The sequence below is a fragment of the Sorex fumeus genome, unplaced genomic scaffold (assembly GCF_029834395.1).
Source record: "Sorex fumeus unplaced genomic scaffold, SorFum_2.1 ptg000054l, whole genome shotgun sequence".
In the NCBI taxonomy this organism is placed as follows: Eukaryota; Metazoa; Chordata; class Mammalia; order Eulipotyphla; family Soricidae; genus Sorex; species Sorex fumeus.
Window position 1 is genome coordinate 19,184,289 of NW_026606111.1, and position 22,350 is coordinate 19,206,638.

Consider the following 22,350-nt stretch of genomic DNA (forward strand, 5'->3'; position numbering starts at 1 on the left):
TGCAGATGCTATAAATGTACTAATTCATTGACGTTAAAATAGGGTGATTAGGGCTGGAGCAAAAGTACAACGAGTGAGCATTTTCCTTGCATGTGGCTGATGGAGGTTTGATTTCTAGCACCAGATAGGGTCCCCTAGTCTCCACTTGGAGTGATCCTAAGTGTACCACCAGGAGTTAACCCTAAGTACTTATGTATATAGCCCTTAATTTCTCTCCCACCAAAAAAAAAAACAGAGTAGTTTATCATATGAGCCTTAAAAAAAAAAGGATTATTGGGGCTGGAGCAATAGTATAGTGTTTGCCTTGCACGTGGCTGACCCGGGTTTTATTCCAAGCATCTCGTATGGTCCCCTGAGCACTGCCATGGGTGATTCCTGAGTGCAGAACCAGGATTAACCCCTCTGCATCGCCAGGTGTGACCCAAAAAGCAAAAAAAAGAAAAGGATTATTTACTACTGGAAAGATAGTAAATCAGATATGGTGCTTGTCTTGCACATGGCAGACATGGGTTCTATCCCTGGCACAACATATTGTTCCTGAACCCCACCAGAAGGGATCCCCGAGAGCAGACCCAGGTGGGAAAACTGGACAGCTACGTGTAAAACAACTGTAGGGTATTCATTTGGGGAGTATACCCTGAGCATCATTGGGTATGACCCCCAAAAAACAAAAACAAATTAAATTGAATTAAAAAGGGATGTTTTCTTTACTATTGGCAGAAAAGGAAGCCAGAGGAATGGACTCCTACTTGAAGAGAAAGCTTCTGAACTGGGAGGAAACATGAATGGGCTCCAGGAACCAGCAACAGTTTCTCAAGATGATAGTAAGCAAGAAACAGAACTTCAGTACTTACAATCACAAGGAATCAATTCTTCTAAAGGGATATTTAAAGAAGACCTTGAATAAAGATGCACACTGTAGACTGGCCAACATCTTGATTTTAGTCCAGTGAAATTCTGAGTTGAGAACCTAATTATGCCTGGACTTCTGACCCTCCTGAAACTGTAAACTAATGAATGGGTTTTGCTTTAAGTTGTTTAAAGTTGCCATATGTAGTTGTCTTGAGTTGTTTTAAGTTGCTATATTTACTATGTAGCACTGTAGCACTGTCCTCCCATTGTTCATGGATTTGCTAGAGTGGGCACCTGTAATGTGTCAATTGTGAAACTCGTTGTTACTGTTTTTGGCATAATGAATTTGCCAAGGGGAGCTTGCCAGGCTCTGATCTAGCGGCAGGATACTCTTGGTAACTTGCTGGGCTCTCTGAGAGGGGCTGAGGAATCGAACCAGGGTTGGCCGCGTGCAAGGCAAACACCCTACCCACTGTGCTGCTGTGCTATCACTCCAGCGATATTTACAATAGGACATATTTACTATATTTGTGATATTTATTATATTTTATGGGCTGGAGCGATAGCACAGTGGTAGGGCGTTGGCCTTACAAGCGGCCAACATGGCCGACCCGAGTTCGATTCCTCCGCCCCTCTCGGAGAGCCCGGCAAGCTACCGAGAGTATCTCGCCCGCACGGCAGAGCCTGGCAAGCTCCCCATGACGTATTCGATATGCCAGACACAGTAATAAGTCTCATAATGGAGACGTTACTGGGCCCGCTCGAGCAAATCGATGAACAACGGGAGGACAGTGACAGTGACTATATTTTATATTTTATGATAGTTTATATTTTATATTTTACAATATATAACTGTCACTGTTCTCCCATTGTTCATCAGTTTGCTCGAGCGGGCCCAGTAACGTCTCCATTGTGACACTAGCTAGTGTGTTTGTCATATCGAATACGTCATGGGTAGCTTGCGAGGCTTTGCCATACAGGCAAGATACTCTTTGTAGCTTGCTGGGCTCTCTGAGAGGGGCAGAGGAATCGAAACTGTGTTGGCTGGGTTGGCCGCATGCAAGGCAAACGTCCTACCCACCGTGTGCTTTTGCTCCAGAGATATTTAATATAGGGCATATTTACTATATTTACTAAATTTATGATATTTACTATATTTTACTATATTTTATATTTTATTTTTACAATATATAATATCACTTGATCACTTGACATCTCTTTACTCATTGATTTGCTCGAGTGGGCACCAGTAACGTCTCCATTCGTCCCGGTCGCGTCCTAGTGTAGTCCATGGAGTCTGTTCATTCTAGGAACACATAGAGCCTCAAACCGATCATTCAGGGTCTTGATGAAGAAGTCTGACCATCTTGTAGGTGGGCGGCCACGCAGTCTTTTGATGTCTCGTGGAATCCAGTCAATAACGGCTCTGGTCCAGCTGTGGTCTCCAAATCTCATTACGTCTTCAGCCCTTCTGATTTTCAACGCCTTGGCAAACAAGACAGCATCCCTGATTCTTGATCATTGATGGAGGTTGGAACTCTGGATTCTTTCTCTCATTTGAGTGAAACGTGATACTCCAACCATAGCTCTTTCGATTCCTCTTTGGGAGACCTGTTCTCATCCTGTTTTCGTAGAGCCCAGGTCTCTGAGATGTATGTTAATGCAGAAGAACAGTGGAATCGAAGAGATGTGCCCGGAGCCAGAGGTTCTTCGTCCTCTTAGCTATTTCTTTGACTCTCTTGAAGGTGTACGAAGCCACTCTCTTCCTCCTGCAAAACTCAGGTGCCAGGTCATTCCGTCATGTTGACTTCTTGACCTAGGTACACATAACTGTTGCATTTGGAGATGGTTGTTCCATTGAGAGCGAATGGAGTGTCAGGAACTAGACTGTTTCTCATAAACATTGTCTTCATGAGATCCAACTGAAGTCCAACCTTTCCACACTCACGGTTGAAGTCGCCAGTATCTGTGCCGCTTGGCTAATGTTTAGTGTTATTAGAGCGATATCATCAGCAAAGCGGAAGTGGTGTAGTTGCTGACCATCTATCTTCTCTCTCATTCCTTCCCATTCCAGATGTCACATGACATTCTCGAGGGTGACACTGAAGAGTTTCGGTGAAATGGTATCAACTTGCCGAACCCCTCTCTTGACATGAATGATCACCTCCTTGTAGAATGATGAGATCCTTGTAGTGAATCTGTAATACAGCTCATGGAGGATCCTGATGTATTGAGTTTGAACGCCCTGTTTGGCTAGGGCTTCAATGACCACTTCTGTCTCAACAGAATCAAAGGCCTTCTTTAAATTAATGAACGTTAGACAGAGCGGCATCTTGAACTCCCGAGAAACCTCAATGAGCTTGGTAATCATGTGGATATAGTTGAATGTGCTGAATCCTTCATGGAACCCGGCTTGCTTGCATGGTTGTTCTTCATCTAGTGTTCTGCCAATCCTATTCAGGGAATGACGTGAGTGAACAGCTTGTAGACAACAGACAACAGGAAGATTGGGTGATAATTGCCAATGTCGTGGATGTCTGTCTCCCTTCTTGTACAGTAGTACAGTCCTGCTGATTTTCCACTGGGACGGAACATTGCAATCAGACAGGTAGCCTGTGAAAAGCCGAGCCAGTGTATTGATGAGTACTGACGCCAAGTTCTTCAGGTGTTCAGGTCTGACCTTGTCTGGGCCAGGTTCTGTTCATTTCTTCACTGATGAAATGGCACGTTGGATTTCGGAAGGGAGAACATTGGGGACGACATATCCATCCTGCGGAATTTGGTATGTGGGCAGGTGGATGTGGCTATCAAAGAGATCTGAGTAGAAGTCATGGATAATCTCCATTGCCCTTCTTGAAGATGTAATAGATCCATCAGGACATCAGAGGGCAGTCATCTTGGTCTTGTAGTTGTTCAAGGACAGGCAGGCGTTGTGAATGCTTTTCCCGGCTTCTGCCACATGTACCAGCACTACTGCTCTTCTCTCTTTGAGGTCTTCCTTTATTGCTTCTCTTCACTGCTTTGCGAGCTCAAACATTTGCTTGCAGTTGCCTGAGCCATGCACCAAGCCACGTTGGCGAATAAACTCAAGAGTTTTCGAAGACAGGCGTTTTTTTGTGGCTATCTCTCTCTTGGCGTTCTTTGCACAATCATGGAGGTGCTGAACCAGTTAATCATATTCCTCGTCAATGTTGTCAATGACGGCATCTTCCCGTGTTGCTGCAATAGGGCCAAAGAGATCCCAGTTGGTGGTCGTTCTGGGAGTTCTCTTCTTAAACTTTGCATTCCTTTCTCTCCACTTTGTGAAGTAGAATTTTGCACGAAGGAGATGGTGGTCTGATCCAATTTAGAATTTTAGGACAACAGTGACATCTGTCAGGTAAAACTGTTGATTGAATATGATGTGGTCAATTTTGTTGTGGAACCATCCCCCAGGAGACTCCCATGTCCATCGTTTAGATTTGGCCTTCTGGAACTGAGAGAGTTACCATGGATGGTCTTGGTCGACATGATGAACTCAGAAGTCTGTCACCCTGTTCGTTCCATTTTAGGCAAAGTGTCCCAATGTGGAGTTCTTTGGTTGATCTTCTCGGTCCTATGTTGGCATTAAAATCACTGACAATGATCTTGTAGAAGGTGTGGTCTTCTTTACAGAACTTCTCCAGCTCCATGTAGAACTTCTCAATTTCTCCTTCATCATAATTAGATGTTGGTGCATAGACAATGAAGATAGAAACTTCTGGCAATGAGTCACATCTATTCCAGTACAATCATCTGATTTGGGTTGTTAGGCATTCTAATGAATCAATGCTCATGGCCAAGTTCATGTTGACGTGGACACTGACACCACCAACACCTCTTTTGTCCCATGTTCCGAGGAACAGTTCTTTTCCAGTGTCGAAATTGGTGTGATGTGATTGATGCCTTCTCGTCTCTGTCAGTCCATTAATGTCGTACTTGATCTTTCGCGCTTGTACCATCAGGTCCTCAGTTGATGCATCTGATGCCAGCATACGTGCATTGAAAGTACAGACAGTCACTTTTGTCTTTCTTTGCTTTGGCAACACAGTTCGGACTTGAGATTTTATCAGCCTCTCCTCCCACATCCTTCTCAATGCTGCAGTATTGGTGGCTCTTTCAGGATCAGGGAAATGAGACACATTGTATTAACTGGTTTTGGCATATCGAATACGTAACAGATAGCTTGCCAGGCTCTGCCGTTCAGGTGGAATACTCTCGGTTGCTTGCCAGGCTCTCCGAGAGGGATAGAGGCTTTTGGGGCAGCCTCTAGTCACCCTTGTAGATGTTCCCATGGTTCAAACCATATTTGAGGGGGCTGGAGTGATAGCACACCGGGTAGGGCATTTGCCTTGCACGTGGCCGATCTGGGTTCGATTCCCAGCATCCTATATGGTCCCCTGGGCACTGCCAGGAGTGATTCCTGAGCACAAAGCCAGGAGTAGCCCCTGAACATCTCCAGGTGTGACCCAAAAAGCAAAAAAAAAAAACCAATTATATTTGTACCCCTTCAAATATGGTGCAGGAATCCTGGAAGATGGGTATTAAGTGTCTTATGATATATCATGCAGTCCAGAAAGCATCCTGAAGCATGGTGGCAGCTGGGTAGTGGAGGCAGTGGAGGTAGTGGAGATCTATAATAATATTTTATATTTTATGATGGGCTGGAGCCATAGCAAAGTGGGTAAGGCATTTGCCTTGCATGTGGCCAATATGGCCGACCCAAGTTCGATTCCTCCACCGCTCTCGAAGAGCCTGGCAAGCTACCGAGAGTATCTCGCCCGCACAGCAAAACCTGGCAAGCTACCCGTGATGTATTTGATATGCCAAACACAGTAACAACAGGTCTCACTATGGAGATGTTACTGGGCCCGCTCTAGCAAATCACTGAATATTTTATGATATTTACTATATAGCACAGCGGTAGGGCGTTTGCCTTACAGCAGCCAACATGGCCGACCTGAGTTCAATTCCTTCGCCCCGCTCGGAGAGCCCGGAAAGCTACCGAGAGTATCTCGCCCACTCGGCAGAGCCTGGCAAGCCACCGTGATGTATTCGATATGCCAAACACAGTAACAACAAAATCTCCAATGAAGACATTACTGGGCCCACTCGAGCAAATCAATGAACAACGGGAGGGCCTTTACCTTTACTATATATTACTATAGGGCAAGGAAAATATATAATCTCAAGATCTGCAAACAGTCTTGTTTATGTCTAGACTCACATCCTGCTGGCAGTATTTCACCTCAAGGGCATAGTTTTCCTATCCATTTTCTATTCCAGGGTTTTCTCCAGTGTAGCGGAAGTTTCTTAACTGTATACTATCATAGTTTGAAAATATAAGGTACATAATGTTTGAAGGAACTTTTTACTCAGTGGGACCTAGGGATAGTGAATAAAAGTCATGACCTTGTGCTCTTCAGGTGACCACTCCATATGTGTCAAAGAAGTCTTGGTAAAATCAATCTCCTAAAGCCATAGAAGTTATCTCAAAAATTCCTCATTTTATTTATTTTTTGTTGTTGTTGTTCTGAAGCAAATTTACCTGAAGCACGTTTTCATCTCAGACTTTCTAGGGAAATCCAAAACAAGAGAGTAGACAGGCTTTTGGATGACCTAGATAAAAACTATTATCCATTTTTTTTATTTCTTTACTTTCAAAACACATAGGAGTGGAATCTTACAGTTTCTCTCTGACTTATTTAACTCGTATGGAAGAAAAACTTTTAGAAAAATGAACAAATAAAAATAACTCTTAAAACAAATTGCAGTTCCTTATAGGAGGGTATAGATGGTTGGATAAAAAGGATAAAAGAGGTCATTTGTATGGTGAAAGTTGGAAGTTAGTTTTTGTTGGCAAATATAATGTAGATACTGATTTATAATGCAATATGTCTGAAATATATATGATGTTTTATACTATCGTCACTCAACAAAAAATAAGTACAAAAATAATAACAATCCCTTTAGTATGATTTCCTTAAAATATTATTTAGAGATATAGAACTCAGAGTAAAAGAAAAAAAAGTTTCCTGAGAAAATAAAAAACTGAATAACATATCTGAATTTAAAAAGTCAAACTCAGGTGATTGTGAAATATATTCTAAAGCATCTCAGATTCTGCATATTCTGCATGCATAATCACTTATGTCAACGAATTCCCTCTCCTATTGTTTCAATTCATGTAAAGAAAATTCCACGTATATAAAGCAATTTTCTGTATATAATGTCTTTTTAATTCCCCTGATAATCTAGATTATTTTTATGTGCTGATAATCATTCTCTATTCTGCAGTTTGGATGGCATCAAAGTTATTTTTGAGCAATAGCTATCATATTGTCATGGTGGTCGTAAATTTGGGCTCTTCTTCTTACGATTTAATAATGTATTCCAAAGAACTTCATCTTAATGCTGCTTCATTTCCAAGCTATTTCATGTTTTAATATAGGTAATTTCCTTATTATCTAGCCTTCTCAGTAATGATTAAAAGCATAGTAAGGGGATAAGAAGATGATGGTATAGGAGTAAAGTGCTTATCTTGCAAATCATGTGACTGACCCCGTTCTATCCCTGGCACAACATATGATCCTCTAAGCACTGGTAGGAGTAAACCCTGAGTCTGGTCAGATATGACCCTGCAAACCAAAAGTGAAGTAATGAAAAGGGTTAAAGAGGAAAACTCACATGAGGAGCCACTGGATCTACACCTGCCATGCTTGCCCCCAGAGCAATGCTGGTATAGTCCTGGTGGCCCCAGCACCACATTGCCAGCAGGAGCACTGAATCTCCAGGTTCACAGCAACTTCCTCTCAAGAAGTCGACCCTGAGCCCCCTGAGCCCTGCGTGGGTCCCTTCTCAAATTCTTTGAATCGAGGCACTGTATAACTTAGTGGGAAGTTTGAACATTTCTATCATTGGCAGTCTATTTCTTTAGTTTTTATCTCATAGACTGACTTACAAATACTTAATCATTTTTAAGAAATCAGTAGTTCTGCAAGTTTTCCATTTGCAATAGTGAGATGCTTCAGAACAGTTGCTGGCCTTAAATCCTCTGCTGAATTTTGAAGAGCTGTCATTATTTCGAAGATGAATCCAACATGATTGTATTTTGTGAAAGTGGTCTAACAGAACCCATAAAATCTCTTCGGAAAAATTAGACATTTTCTGGAAGGTCATTTCTGTTTCTATATTATGTTCTCTGAATTTTTCTTACTTAGTTCTTTGCTGGTATTTTTTTTTTAAACTGTGACAGTCATTTCCTGCTGCTTTTTCAAATCTCAAAGAGTAGTCCTCTGTTTGAGGTAGCACAGCTGGTTGTTACAGAAAAGGTTTTTTATGCTACAATTGGAAGATTATGACTTCAGGCAGGTGAAAGTAGCAATGGAAATAGAGCTCAAACCAAAGTCTTTAATGGGGAAAAATGCAGGAAAACATGTAGAATTTTTCCCAAGTTTTCAATTATTTTTTCAATTATTTTTCAATTTTGTTTTTCTATGAGCCATCATCACTCTTTAGAGACACATAAAACTTTTTGATTTAGGATGTGTTTTACCTTTTCTATGATAGTTTTATTTTTGGAGATTTTGATTTTATTATCTTGTCAATTTCTTTTTTTTATGATCCAATCTTTACTAGTGCTAACAAAATCGTTAATTTTGAAGATGATGATGTTTTAAACAAATGTATGTCTATACCCATAATTGTCTTAGACAGCTGAAGGCTATATTTCGTAGGTTTTCAAGTGACAATTGCTTGAAAACCAGTGTTACATAATTCTAGAATCAATTTCTGTGTTCCCAGGTTGTAAGCATTTATCCTGCCTTATGAGTGCCAACCAAGAGAGATTCTTGTCAGGGTTTACACTTCGCAACTTAATTTAGCACATTATTAATCATGTGTTCTTAGGTCTATTGTTTATTACAAAATGATCATCTTCTCATAGTCTATCATACTTTGGATATCTGAATAATTTTACCTTGATAGTATTTCTCTCTTTATTGGTGATATTATAAATAACTTTATGCTCATACAACTTTTTCATAGACAGATTTAGGTTGATGATTCATCATGCCTCATTGTGATCACAGTATACTGATAATAAAAGTCTGTTTTAGTACTCTGAACATTACATTTTTATGAAATCTATTAAAGACATACTCTTCATAGTTCTTCAACATATGAAGAAATAATCTTTATATTCCCCTACAGGCAGTAATTACGAAAATTGATCCTTTTGGGGATAGCAGTAATGTGAGAAGCACCAAAATGAATAGGGGGAAGGGTTAAACTTTAATCTGACTAAACTTTTTTTTTTTTATTAGTGACAAGCCAAGAGGTACAGTTGTAGACTTACAATTTTTTGTGCTTGGGTTTCAGTTATACAAAGATCGAGCACCCATCTCTCCACCAGTGCCCATTTTCCACCACCATGGATCCCAGTATCCCTCCCAGCCCTCATCCCCCCCTATTCCACCCTGCCTCTGTGGCAGGGCATTCCCTTTTGTTCTCTCTCTCCTTTTGGGTGCTGTGGTTTGCAAAAGAGGCACTGAGTGGCAATCATGTTTGGTCTATAGTCTACTTTCAGCATGCTTCTCCCTCCTGGGAGGATCCTCCCAACACTCTTTACTTGGTGCTCCCTTCTCTTTCTGAGCTGCCTTTTCCCCTAGCATGTGTGGCTGGCCTCCAAGCCATGGAGTAAACCTCCTCTTGGCTATTCTTGGTGTTAGAATCTGACTAAATTTAATTCAAAATAGCATCATTAAACTCGAAAATATATCTATATACATATATGTATATATGCGTATACACACATATATATGCATAGCACTGTCCTCCTATTGTTCATTGATTTGTTTGAGTGGGCCCAGTAACGTCTCCATTGTGAGACTTCTTGTTACTGTGTTTGGCATATCGAATACATCACGGATAGCTTGCCAGGCTTTGCTGTGCAGGCAAGATACTTTCGGTAGCTTGCCAGGCTCTCTGAGAGGGACGGAGGAATCGAACCTGGCTCAGCAGGGTCAGCCGCGTGCAAGGCAAATGCCCTACCGCTGTGCTATTGCTCCAACACACACACACACACACACACACACACACACACACATATCTGTCAAGTATGACTACATATTTAAGAAGCCACAGTTCCATGGAAACCCTAGATTAAAGGTCCTTTTTTGGGAAGAAATTTACTCATAATATATGCCATGCTCATTTTAATTCTTTTGTTTTGCTAGAAAAGTATTCCCTACTAAAATGTTTTAACCTAAACAAAGAATATTTACATTTCAATATTCACATTTCAATACCAGAACCAATATCTTGACGTTTCTTTAAAAATTCATAGCCATAATTATAGCTTTTCAGCTAAGTAATTAACTAGGTAAAAATTTAAGTACTAAGTTTTATCTGGCATGAGAAGATAAATATTTGTTTTCCTAATAACTGCATTTAATGGAATGGCTCTCTCCAGTAACTCTACTCTTCTGTTGTGCAAATTCATGATTATATTTCCAATTACCCAGATACTGCTGTTATTGTTTTTCTTCTCTAGAAGGCTTAATGTTTTAATTTGTCATATCAACTATGTTGTAAATTACTTAATATTGTAAAATAAATCTGAAAAAATATGTTCTTATTTAGGAATAGCAACAGAATTGGAATGGCAATCAACACTTCTTAACCAAAGTCAGTTACTTAAGCTTTTGATTTATTTTGCTTTAGTGCCACATCCCAAACTCAGGGCCTACTCTTGAGTCTGCACTTAGAGATCAGTTCCTGGTGGTGCTACGGGAACTGTATGGAGTATGGGGATCAAACGCAGCCTGGTGGTATGCAAGATATGATCCCTGCCCTCTCTGCAATTTATATGACTCATTTTATCCTTATTCTTGAAAAATATGTATTTTCTCCATCTCATGTTAAGCACATGAAACTATTCACCACAATTTTACAAAACCTTAGTGAATGTTTATTGAGGTATAGTAGCAAGTTTTAGGGATTCACAGGAATAAAGTATGATTCTTGTGCTTAGTTAGCTCATATGGGGGAAGTGAAAAGCATGTAACTAAGTATAATTCACAATGATGAATGCATCAACAAAATGACTTTGAAACTGAGAGTGGGCATTTATTTCTATTTGTAATATTCCTAACATTCATTGAGATTATATTTGCATGGCCTTAAATGATGAGTGTGATTTATCCAGATGAAAACGGAGAGGGTTTTCCAGGCAGAGATAGTAGTATAGATAAAGGAAATATGGCTATTTCCAAAGACAACAGTGTAGATGAAGGGAAATTATATTATGAGTCAATTGTCATTCCTTTTAAATTTTGGGGGGTATAATAGGTTAGTGATTTTTAAAGCACTAGTAAGATAATTTTTAATCAATCCTATCTCAGTCTCTCTGGTCACCAAGAAGGAGATCATGAACTTTGACATATTATGACCATTTGTTTCTATAGCCTCTAAGCTTTCTATGCTATAGTATTCTTACACACACACACACACACACACACACACACACACACACAATAGCTCAGATATTTGTAATTTCACAGGGTAATTTTAAAGGTTTAATGGGCAAGCCTATGTAAAAATATAGGACATTGTAGATTTCCTGTACATATTGGTTTTAGTCTTCTGTCCCTCAATTAATGTGAAAAGCACAGAAGTGTGAAGTATACAGTTGTTTGCTGAACACTGACCAGACTTTAGGGCTACACTGTAAAATAAAAATGTTTAGAAGTCATCAAATTAGGTTGAACATTTATATGAGGTCTTGCAAAGAGTCTTTGAAAAATTAAATTTTTAATTTTATGTATGATAGGGAATTTATCATGTAGCAGTTATGGCACAACAACCACTCCCAATGGCAAATGGGGGAAGGACTGTAGCACTGTAGCACTGTCCTCCCGTTATTCATCAATTTGCTTGAGCAGGCATCAGTAACGTTTCCATTGTGAGACTTGTTGTTACTGTTTTTGGCATATCGAATACACCATGGGGAGCTTGCCAAACTAACAAATTTCTTACAACTGTCCAAAGAAAATATTTAAAAAAATCCCCAAACTATGTGGCCTAAAATAATAACCATTTATTAAGATAACCCTAGGATTTATCATCTGTTAATTCTGATCTGGGCCAGACTTCACTAAATTGGCTACATTCGTTCCTTGCTCTGTGTTTGACTGGAGAACATAGTCTTACCCATGTGTTTACCTGGGTGCCATCTTGGAACGGCCAAATAACTTCTGTCTCGTTGCTCCGCAAGTCACAGTAAGCTTATTTCTAGATGGTGCAATGTTTTGGGAGTGAGATGATCCAGACTGTGCCTCTTGATAAAACAACTAGTGGCATCAGGATGGCAAAGGGCCTGGATATACAGGAAATGATGGAATGATAGGTCATTGTGCACTCCACACACACCTCCACCTATCTTATAAAGCTATTTAAATGTTTTGTAATAAATGAATCAATGTTATTTTTTACTACTCTAGTACTCATGGGGGATATTTGGTAAGAACACGCAGAAATTAGGAATAGTTATGTTAGAAACCTTTCGCAGTTGCACCAACAAAGATGATCAAGTGAATTTTCTGAAATTTCTATGGACATTCAAAGCAAAACTTCTTTAAATTAACATTGCTGGCTGATTCTACTTATTTCATAACTAAGATATGACATTTTTTAAAAATTTTATTCTTTTTATTTAGATCATTTCTGGGATATCTACACCATTCCTGATGCCGCTGAGTTGTAAGGCAGCAAATGAAGAACAGGGAGACCGTAGGACTAATGGGAGTTAGAAGAATTTCCAGAGTGCTTTTTTCCTCGTGCTTTGGGAGAGAATCACATGAAGGTACCGGCAGAGGAACAAAGGCATGTGGGTCCCAGGGCTGAGATCTCCAAGCCTGCTTGGATCGGGGCTGAGCATCCTCCACCCAGATCTTCCAAATTCCAGTAGGTGGGGGTCACACCCACCAACTGGCCCCCTGGTGCTGTGTAATCCCATCAACGACCAAGACCCAGAGACTATAAAACCCAGCTCCTAGAAGAGAACAGCGTAGAGTCTCCTGCCCCCGCGCCTGGCTGTCCTCGCCGGGGCCCCTTGGAGGGAGCGGGTTGAGTTTCCCTCCCTGCCCCGACCAGGGCTCCGGCAGCGGAAGACCTCCAGAACCAGCCACCACTATGCTGAGACCACTCTCCACGTGCATGAAGGTACCAGCAGAGGAACAAAGGCATGCGGGTCCCAGGGCTGAGATCTCCAAACCTGCTCGGATTGGGGCTGATCATCCTCCCCCCAGATCCTCCATATTCCAGTAGGCAGGGAATACCCACCAACTGGCCCCCTGGCGCCGTGTAATCTCATCAACGGCCAAGACCCAGAGAATATAAAACCCAGCTCTAGGAAGCGTGCGGCCGCATTTGCAGCCGTGCAACATCTTATTATCTCATTCTTACTTTGGACAAACTGGCAGGCTATTGAATGTAACCTGCCCACATGGCAGAGTCTGGCAAACTCCCTGTGGCATACCCAATATGCCAAATACCAGTAACAATGATGGGGCTCATTCTCCTAACCCTGAAAGAGCCTTGAATATGGCACTTTTTAAAAAATCTCAGTCAGGTCTAGGACGAAGGAGATGTTACTGAGGCCTGCTCGAGGCAATCAACAAGCAACAGGATGGTCTGATCGTGATCGTGATTGATCATGGGAGAGAATTGTGTGGTAGTTATATTGAAAGAAAATGACTGGAGAAAAAGAGTACTGTACTATAAATATTGTGATGGAAGGCCAGAGAGGTCGTATAGGGGTTAAGTGCTTGTCTTGCACACTACCAACTGGTTTTGATCCCTGGCAGCATAGATGGTTTCCTGAGCACAAGGCCAGGAGCAAACTTCAAGTATTATTAGGTGTGGTCCCAAAACAACAGCAACAAAATTGTCAGGGGCTCTGTGCCACCTTTTGGTATTCAAGAAAAATTAGTGAAAATTTAATGTGTTAGCCAACTTCCATTTGCCTTTACAAATCGACTCATTACTCTTCTCTTCCATGCTTTCTTCTATACAGGGACGATCCAACAGGAATCAGACTATTTGTTCATTGGTTCATTGTCCGGCTGAAGGAACTAGAAGAATATTCAAAGACACAGGGAACATGATATTGAAGTATTTATTCTGTGAGTTAGCTAGCTAGTAAGCATAGAAAGTAGAACATCATTATATACTTCCTGTTAGGAACCTTTCTTATCTCCATTTCCAAACTTTTTTTTCCTGAGAAGTTGACTTTTATTTGTTTAGGTTTTAAAAATGTATATTATCATATTTAATCCTTACAGCAATACATGTGAAAGAAAGTAGTGTTTTTATTTTAAAGATGTGGAAACTAAAGTTCAGAGACAGATTAAGTGAGTTATCTACCACCAGAGGTTTTATTTCCCTCAAGGCTTTTTAAAGCCACTTTGGAAGAGAATCAATTTTTGAAACTAAAATGAATTTTGGAAACCTATAACTTTTGGTAGATAGAGTGTAGTCAGTGTTAGGCTTTTATTCTTAGTCTTTATTTAGAAAAATTAAGAATAAATCATTCTAAAGTTCTTACACTTCATTTCTAGAGGAAATTTGGTAAGTAAAACAAATAGAGATAGTAGCAAATGATCTCATTTTCTTTTTTAATAAAAGATTTTTCCCCATTTTTCTTCTTGATTGCTTATAGATAGTTAAAGACCAAACCCACACCAAACTATGGTTTTCTAAAATGCTCAATCTTTTACATGTTTGGGAAAAGGCCTTTGTGACAGATAATAGAATATTTAAAAATTTATTGTGGAAATGTTTATGCAAACTTATAAAAGCAGCATCTGAAATATACAATACTGCTATTTAAACGTAGTAGCTTTTTGTGCGGCATTAGACTAAAAATCAGCAGGTAATTAAAAGGCAAAGAACACTTATTCAGGATCAAAGAATTGCAATTCATTGAACACAGATTTAGGTAGAAACTCAAAATATGCCTCAAGGAGGAACCAAAGGCGGGGACTATTTGTGAAGACAAAAAGAATGAAGAAGCAATGGTAGGTGCAGACAAAAGTAAAATGATAAGTTGGAAGGGTTTGTTACACGGTCAAAGTAGGCAAAAGTTCATTTTTATCGGTGCTTTTAAATAGGATATTTCTTGATCTCTTTCTGCTCAAAGAACAGTTTTTGAAACTAGTGTTTGACTCAGTTAAAAACTCTGTCAAGCAGTTTTTTTTACCAGGCTCGTCCTGGCCACAATATAATGGGTCTACTTATGTTAACTTTTCTCAGTAATTTCTGAGAAACTGAAAATAAATCATAAATATCTTAAAGTTCCTTTCTTTTATATATAACCTAGGTCATCTATTCTCTTTGATTTGTCATTTTTGTCATCTATCTCTATGCCTCAATCTTTCCTAATAAATATTTAAATCTTTACTCAAAACTTTTCTTTTTGCCATTCTGAACCAGTCTATGCTATTAACATTTGGGATGCTGAAAGAGGTAAATTGAGAACAGCTGTGGCACAATTAATATTGATGCCTCAGGTGCAATGATCTGTCAGCCCTTGTGAGTGATTGTAAATCAGAGAAAAGTAGGATTGAGCTATATTTTTCCTATGTTGTATACATTGTTGGGTGATAAGACTTGTCTTAGAGGCCCATAAATAAATTGATACTTTGGGGGGACTGAAATGGACATCTCTTCCCCAACTTTCTAATAGTGACTAAGATTCTCAAGTATGTAAATAGTACTTGATAATATATTTATGATATTTATATGAAATTTGTATTAATATGCCTATTAATATATGTTTATTTTGAAGTGGCCTCGAATGGTAACTTAGAAATGACTTTTAAATCTTTTTATCAAAATTAGAATGGGAGAAACAACTTGCAAAACAAAATGCCTTCTTTACACTAGCATTAGTAGTACGATGCCCATACAAGCAAGAAACAAATGTCAAAAGAGGTACAAGAATCATACAGATAGGTTAAATAATGAGTATTATCGAAAACTACTCTCAGGGATACCTCATTAAGTAAGTGATGCTTTTTTTTTTTTAACAAAAGAGGTACTATTTCACCTGCATAGGAATTATTGGGCCTTCAATTCTTTTTTTTTTTTCCCTTTATTTTATTTTATTTTTTTTAAAGTTGTAGATTTACAATTTTTTGTGCTTTGGTTTCAATTATACAATGATCAGATACCCATCCCTCCACCAGTGCCCATTTTCCACCACCATGGATAATATCCCTCCCACCCCCATCCCCCCATCGCCCCTGTCTCTGTGGCAGGGCAATCCCCTGTGTTCTCTCTCTCCTTTTGGGTGTTGTGGTCTGCAAAAGAGGCATTGAGTGGCAAACATGTTCAGTCCATAGTCTACTTTCGACATGCATCTCCCCTCCTGGGAGGATCCTCCAAACATCCTTTATTTGGTGCTCCCTTCTCTATCTGAACTGCCCTTTCCTATAGGATACCCGGCTGGCCTCTAAGTTATGGAGTAATCCTCCTGGTGCTGATCTCAGCTATTCTTGGGTATTAATCTCATACTTTGTTACTTTATATCCCCCAGATGAATGCAATCTTTCTATGTCTATCCCTCTCTTTCTGACTCATTTCGCTTAGCATGATACTTTCCATATTGTACCACTTGTATGTAAATTTCATGACTTCATCTTTTCTAAGAGCTACATAGTACTCCATTGTGTAGATGTACCAAAGTTTCTTTAACCAGTCATCTGTTCTTGGGCATTCAGGTTTCTTCCAGTTTCTGGCTATTGTAAAGAGTGCTGCAATGAACAAACAAGTGCAGATGTCACTTCGACTATACATTTTTGCCTCTCTGGGATATATTCCCAGGAGTGGTATTGCTGGGTCAAATGGGAGCTCAATTTCTAATCTTTTGAGAATCGTCCATACTGTTTTCCAGAAGGGCTGAACCAGTGGACATTCCCACCAACAGTGAAGGAGTGTCCCTTTCTCGCCACATCCACGCCAGCATCGGTTGCTTTTGTTCTTTTGAATGTGAGGGCCTTCAATTCTTTTAGCATTTTAATTCTTATCTTTCTATGTCCAGATAATTTAGAATATCCTTTATTTTGGACTATCCAGAATGGAGAGTTAAAAGCCTATGGTTTATTTTGAATATGGAGAAGAAATAAGTGAAATTTATTTTCATATTAAGAATTGATACTTTGGGGGTATGGTGCCACTAGAAGATCAACCTGTACCTATGGGGCACATGCCTCAGCAGCCTGATGGTGCCTTCAGAATTCCTGATACCCTCAAATTGCTGCTGTGCCTCTGGCCAGACCCAAGCAACTCAGGACCATGTTTCCTGATAAATTAAATGGCTAAAAGTTAGGTATGTGGGAGCCACACCCACACACCAGCTATACAAGCTCAGCTATATAAGCTCATTTATAGGTCTTGTCTCAGAGGTCCATAAATAAATCTTGAACAAAATCAGAGAATAGACTGAAGTAAATCAGAGAGGGATGGGTCAGACTGTTGCCCACCCAAGCAGAGCTCCTGACAGCCACTTGCTGGGCTACCTCCCTCACCTCCCTGTACTTCCGAAAGCCTCGGCAGTCACATCTGTACCCCAAAGCTGCCACCCAATTGAAACGCTACTCTAAACTTACCATCCCGATAAAATTACTGAATGTCCTGAAGAAACACGATGAACACTTAGTACCTGTATTGCAAACCATAATGCACAAAAATATAGGGAACCTGGGGGTGGGGGGTGGGGGGTGGAGAGGTGGTGGGAGGGAATTGGGGAACATGGGTGTGGTAAGTGTGCACTGATGGAGGGAAGGTTGTTGGATCATTGTATGACAAACCCAATCATGAACAGTGCTGTAATGGTTTATCTCATGGATATTCAATAAACTATTTAAAAAAAAGTAATGTGGAGTTCATGCTTGCTTCATTCAGCTTTATTGGTGGCTGAATAAATATCAGTACTCCTACATTAAAAGAAAAATAAAGAATTGATACTTAGTTTATTCAGTCACGGTCACGGTTCTCCCATTGTTCATCGATTTGCTCGAGCGGGCCCAGTAACATATCCATCATGAGACTTGTTACTGTGTTTGGCATATCGAATACGTCATGGGTAGCTTGCCAGGCTCTGCCATGCAGGCGAGATACTCTCGGTAGCTTGCCAGGCTCTCTGAGAGGGGCGGAGGAATCTAACTCGGGTCGGCCATGTTGGCCGTTTGTAAGGCAAACGCCCTACCACTGTGCTATCACTCCAGCCCCAGTTTATTCAGTACTGAATCAAATATTTATAGCATCTTCTATATGATATGTTCTAATAATCACATACTTCTGTGTCACCAATGTTAGGGCTATGTTCTATTTGTAATTTTAAACAGTTCCACACAAATCTGCAAGTCTTAATCTTTTATTAAGACTATAGCAAAACTCCTCTGCTACATTAGAAAAATATACTTGGTATGTGGAATTTTGATTATATTGTTTCCAAACTAATTATTGCAGGTGATAATTATGATATATTATATAATTTTATATGTAATATAACATATATTATGATATATAGAATTTTCCGATGTATTATAGAAAGGGGAAAAAACTCAGTGGTATTATGGGATAAATATTTGCTTGTCCTTCAAACTTCATGTATTAAAATTTTAACTTTCAATGTGATAAAATTGGAAGAAAGAAAAAATAGAATTTAATTCCACTCTTCTGCTGATTTATTGCCACTCACAAGACTAACAGAACATTGCACTTGAGACATTAGAAGAAAACGTTGTTAAGCAAAGTAGGAAGTGGAACTTTTAAGAGATGATTAATTTATGAAAGCAGATCCCACAAATATGGGATTAATTCCCTTTTAAGAGATTCTAGAAATCTCTGTAATTACACAGGTGAGGATATAATGAGTTGGTAATCGGCAGCCTGAGAAGAGAGCTCCTATCATTACCTCACCATGCCAACACCTAGATCATATATATAGTTATAGTTATAGTTACATATATAGTTATGTATATGGTTATATATAGATATAACCTTCAGAACATTTATAAATATATTTATATTGTTAATGATCTGTACTGTTGAGAAAAGTTTCCATCTTAAACACTGTCATGGATTGAATGTTAGTAGAAATATGAACAATATAGGTCATTCTGTTGAAGTTTCATACAGAAATGAAAAGTGTTGCTGAAAACTGGAGGAAAGTCTATTCTAGTTTTAAAGAGGCAAAAGACTTTGCTGAATTGCATTTGGGGGACAAGGGTACGGGCCATTGGGATTTGAGGTCACATCCAGCAATGCTTAGGTCTGGTTCTGTATTCATGTGAATTGTATTTTTAAAAAGTATTTTGTGGAAAGTAAAACTTGTAAGTGATGAAATTAAATATTTAACAAAGGATACATCTAAGCAAAGTGTTAAAGAGCACCTGATTCCTCTTGACAATATAGAACGAGAGAGAAATGGATTAAAGATAGAATTGTTATGCAAAAATTTAAGATTTGGTAAATTCTTGGCCTTTTCATACTATAAAAAATAAGAATGCCTCTCCGAAAAGAACACAAAATACATAGTAGATAAAGAGATTACTATTTGTGTGACCAGTTGGACTTAGTCAACCATCTCAATAAAATTCAGAACTAGAGCTGATATCATATCATATAAACATTGTCAACTGGGACTAAAGAAAACAGAGAAAATAAGATAAAAAGAGACAAATTGTGTTTTTGGACTCCACAGGAGCAGAACATAATGTAGTTGAATGTCACTTCTCCCTATTCTTTAAGAAAAGAGAAGATAGATCCCAAAGGTGATTCAGAGATTATCAGAACTTTATTTCCCAGTGGAAGACCAGAGTGAGTGGGATGTGGGAATGGAGCACCGACTTCACTGGAATTCAAAAGAGATTAAAACTTAAGAACCATGAAGACAGGATTGGTTCCTGAGACTTGACTTGTTTTTACTTTTTAAACTGCAATTTACAATCATCTCTATTCCAGGTGTAGCCTTCAATCAACTTCCAGTGGAAGTTCCCAGTATGGACACAGGGACAGTCTTTTACTGAATATCTGCAATAATTGGTGTTTTGATGTGTGATTGGTTATGTGAAAGACTACGGTTACTCATTTTTTCTGTATCTATGTCCTTTGGAGTTTCATTTTTCAGATCCTCACATCAAAGAGATGGAGTCTCTTTCCTCATCTCTTTAAACAGGTAAATTTATGCCTTGTTTTTGCCAGTATAATGTAGGAACATTGTGCCAGTTTCAAACATGGGACTCAAGGGGTCTTGAATACTTTTACCTGTCTTATCTGAAACCACTGTATTAACTATTAACAGGCCTAGACTAACTGATGGATGATGATGAGGAATACATTGTTGGTAGTTCATACTAGGCTTTTATTAACTGTTGTGTTTAAGTAAATGAATTCTGACATTCCACAGGGTTTTCACCTGTACTCTCTTGGGACATTTATTATCTCAGTGAGTATGGTTAAATTTCATTATTATATGCTTCTCCCCTCCTGGGTAGGGGAGGATTATACATTTCTCATTACTTAAAGTCAGATTTAACCATGTGACTAGACTGATCAAAGAATTGAGTGAAACCACAATGCATTACTTTAAAGAGAAGTTTTAAAATCCAGCTCTTTGGCTTTCCTGCATTTATATTTTTCTATGACCATCATGAAAGTCAATGCTCTACTGAGTGTCTACTGTATCAGAACTAAGACCCAAAATGAATATAAAATAGAGCTGCAACAAACCCTTGATGGACACATTGCATTCACAAAAAAGGAAAAGATTTGTTATTACAGGCCACTGAAAATTTGGAGTATTTTTTTCCACAGCACACTCTGAGTCATTTCTCACTTATGTGCTGTGGGGTCACATTCATGTTCTTATTACTATTTATATGCTGATTGCAGCCAAATGTGTTACTATCCACCTATTGAAAAGTAATAATGATAATAGTCACTTAAAATAAATACTTCTCAGCATAAAAAGAAATGAAGTGGGACTGGAGTGGTAGTACACCAGGTAGGGCATTTGCCTTGCACGTGGCCGACCTGGGTTTGATTCCCGGCATCCCATATGGTCCCCCAAGCACCACCAGGAGTAATTCCTGAGTGCAGAGCCAGGAGTTACCCCTTAGCATCTCTGGGTGTGACCTAAAAAGCAAAAATAAGAAAAAGAAAAAAAGAAAAAAAAAGAAATGAGGTACTGATAGATTCAACAATGTGCATAAATGTCAGAACATGATACCCAAAGCCATACATGATGTTTGAATTTTGGATGATTGCATTAAAATTCTTGGACATACAAATGGTATAAAAGAGTGTAAATGTTTATGTTTTAGGGGTAAAATATTCTTTAACACCCCATACCCACCACCAAAATGCCATTATCTTTCCACCACTGCCCCTAGGACTCTTTCCATTTGTTTCTTTCCCTTGGCTGGTAACCTCAGCTCTGTGGATGACTCTATTTTTATGAAATTTCTGAAAGTTTTTCTAAAACTGTGACAGAATACAGATCATTGTTTACATGTGGCTGGTGGTACAATTATTCAAAAACTGGAATGTGACAAGGATTACACAGCTGCAAAAATTTACTGAAAATCTTTGAAATATGCAATTACAATGGAGTGCCTTTATTATTCATAAAATTTATATCAATAAAACTGACTGGACCCAATTTTATCTTAAGTTATAGTTCTAACTTGATAGTTCACAAACTCTTCAAAATTATACTAAACCGAGTTATTTACTTCCTTGATGCATTACCCTGGATTATGGTTCTGAACTCAAACCTAGTATTTATGCAGGAGCAGTCACAACAAGTCTCTGTGTTTGTCTCTGGCACCCAATTTCTTAGATATTTTCAAAATGGAAACGTTGAATAATAAGATGCTTATATTCAGACTTGGAAATGGAAAAGTTTATTAAAAAATAGTAGAAAATGAAGTGTCCAGCCAGGGAGGAATTCAGTATAGGGCTAAGTTAAGTAGTACTTGGTTTATGGGGTTTTTATAGGAATAATGAGTCTTTGTATTACTTATCAAGTGACAGAATATTACAGAGAATGTGAGAATTTGCAGAACAGTCTGTCTAGTATATGGTCATCTATTTGACCATTGGCCAAAGTATTGCCTATTATCTCTTAGTTTTCCTATGAGCCTAAGGTCTGGAGCAGAATCTATGATCTTGGTTTCAGTTGGTATTAAGTTGGTCTTAAGTTCACATTTTCTGAAACACTTGTAGAATTTGCAGGAATGTTAAAAATGTGGAATGAAGACAGATAAAATGGGAGCTGCTAGCAGCAACTGGCAAGGGAAACTGAGGCTTCCTTGTTCACTATTGCTATACATAAATTTTCTCTATATAAAAATATTGGGTTCTGGGCTGGAGTGATAGTACAGTGGGTAGGGCATTTTCCTTGCATATAGC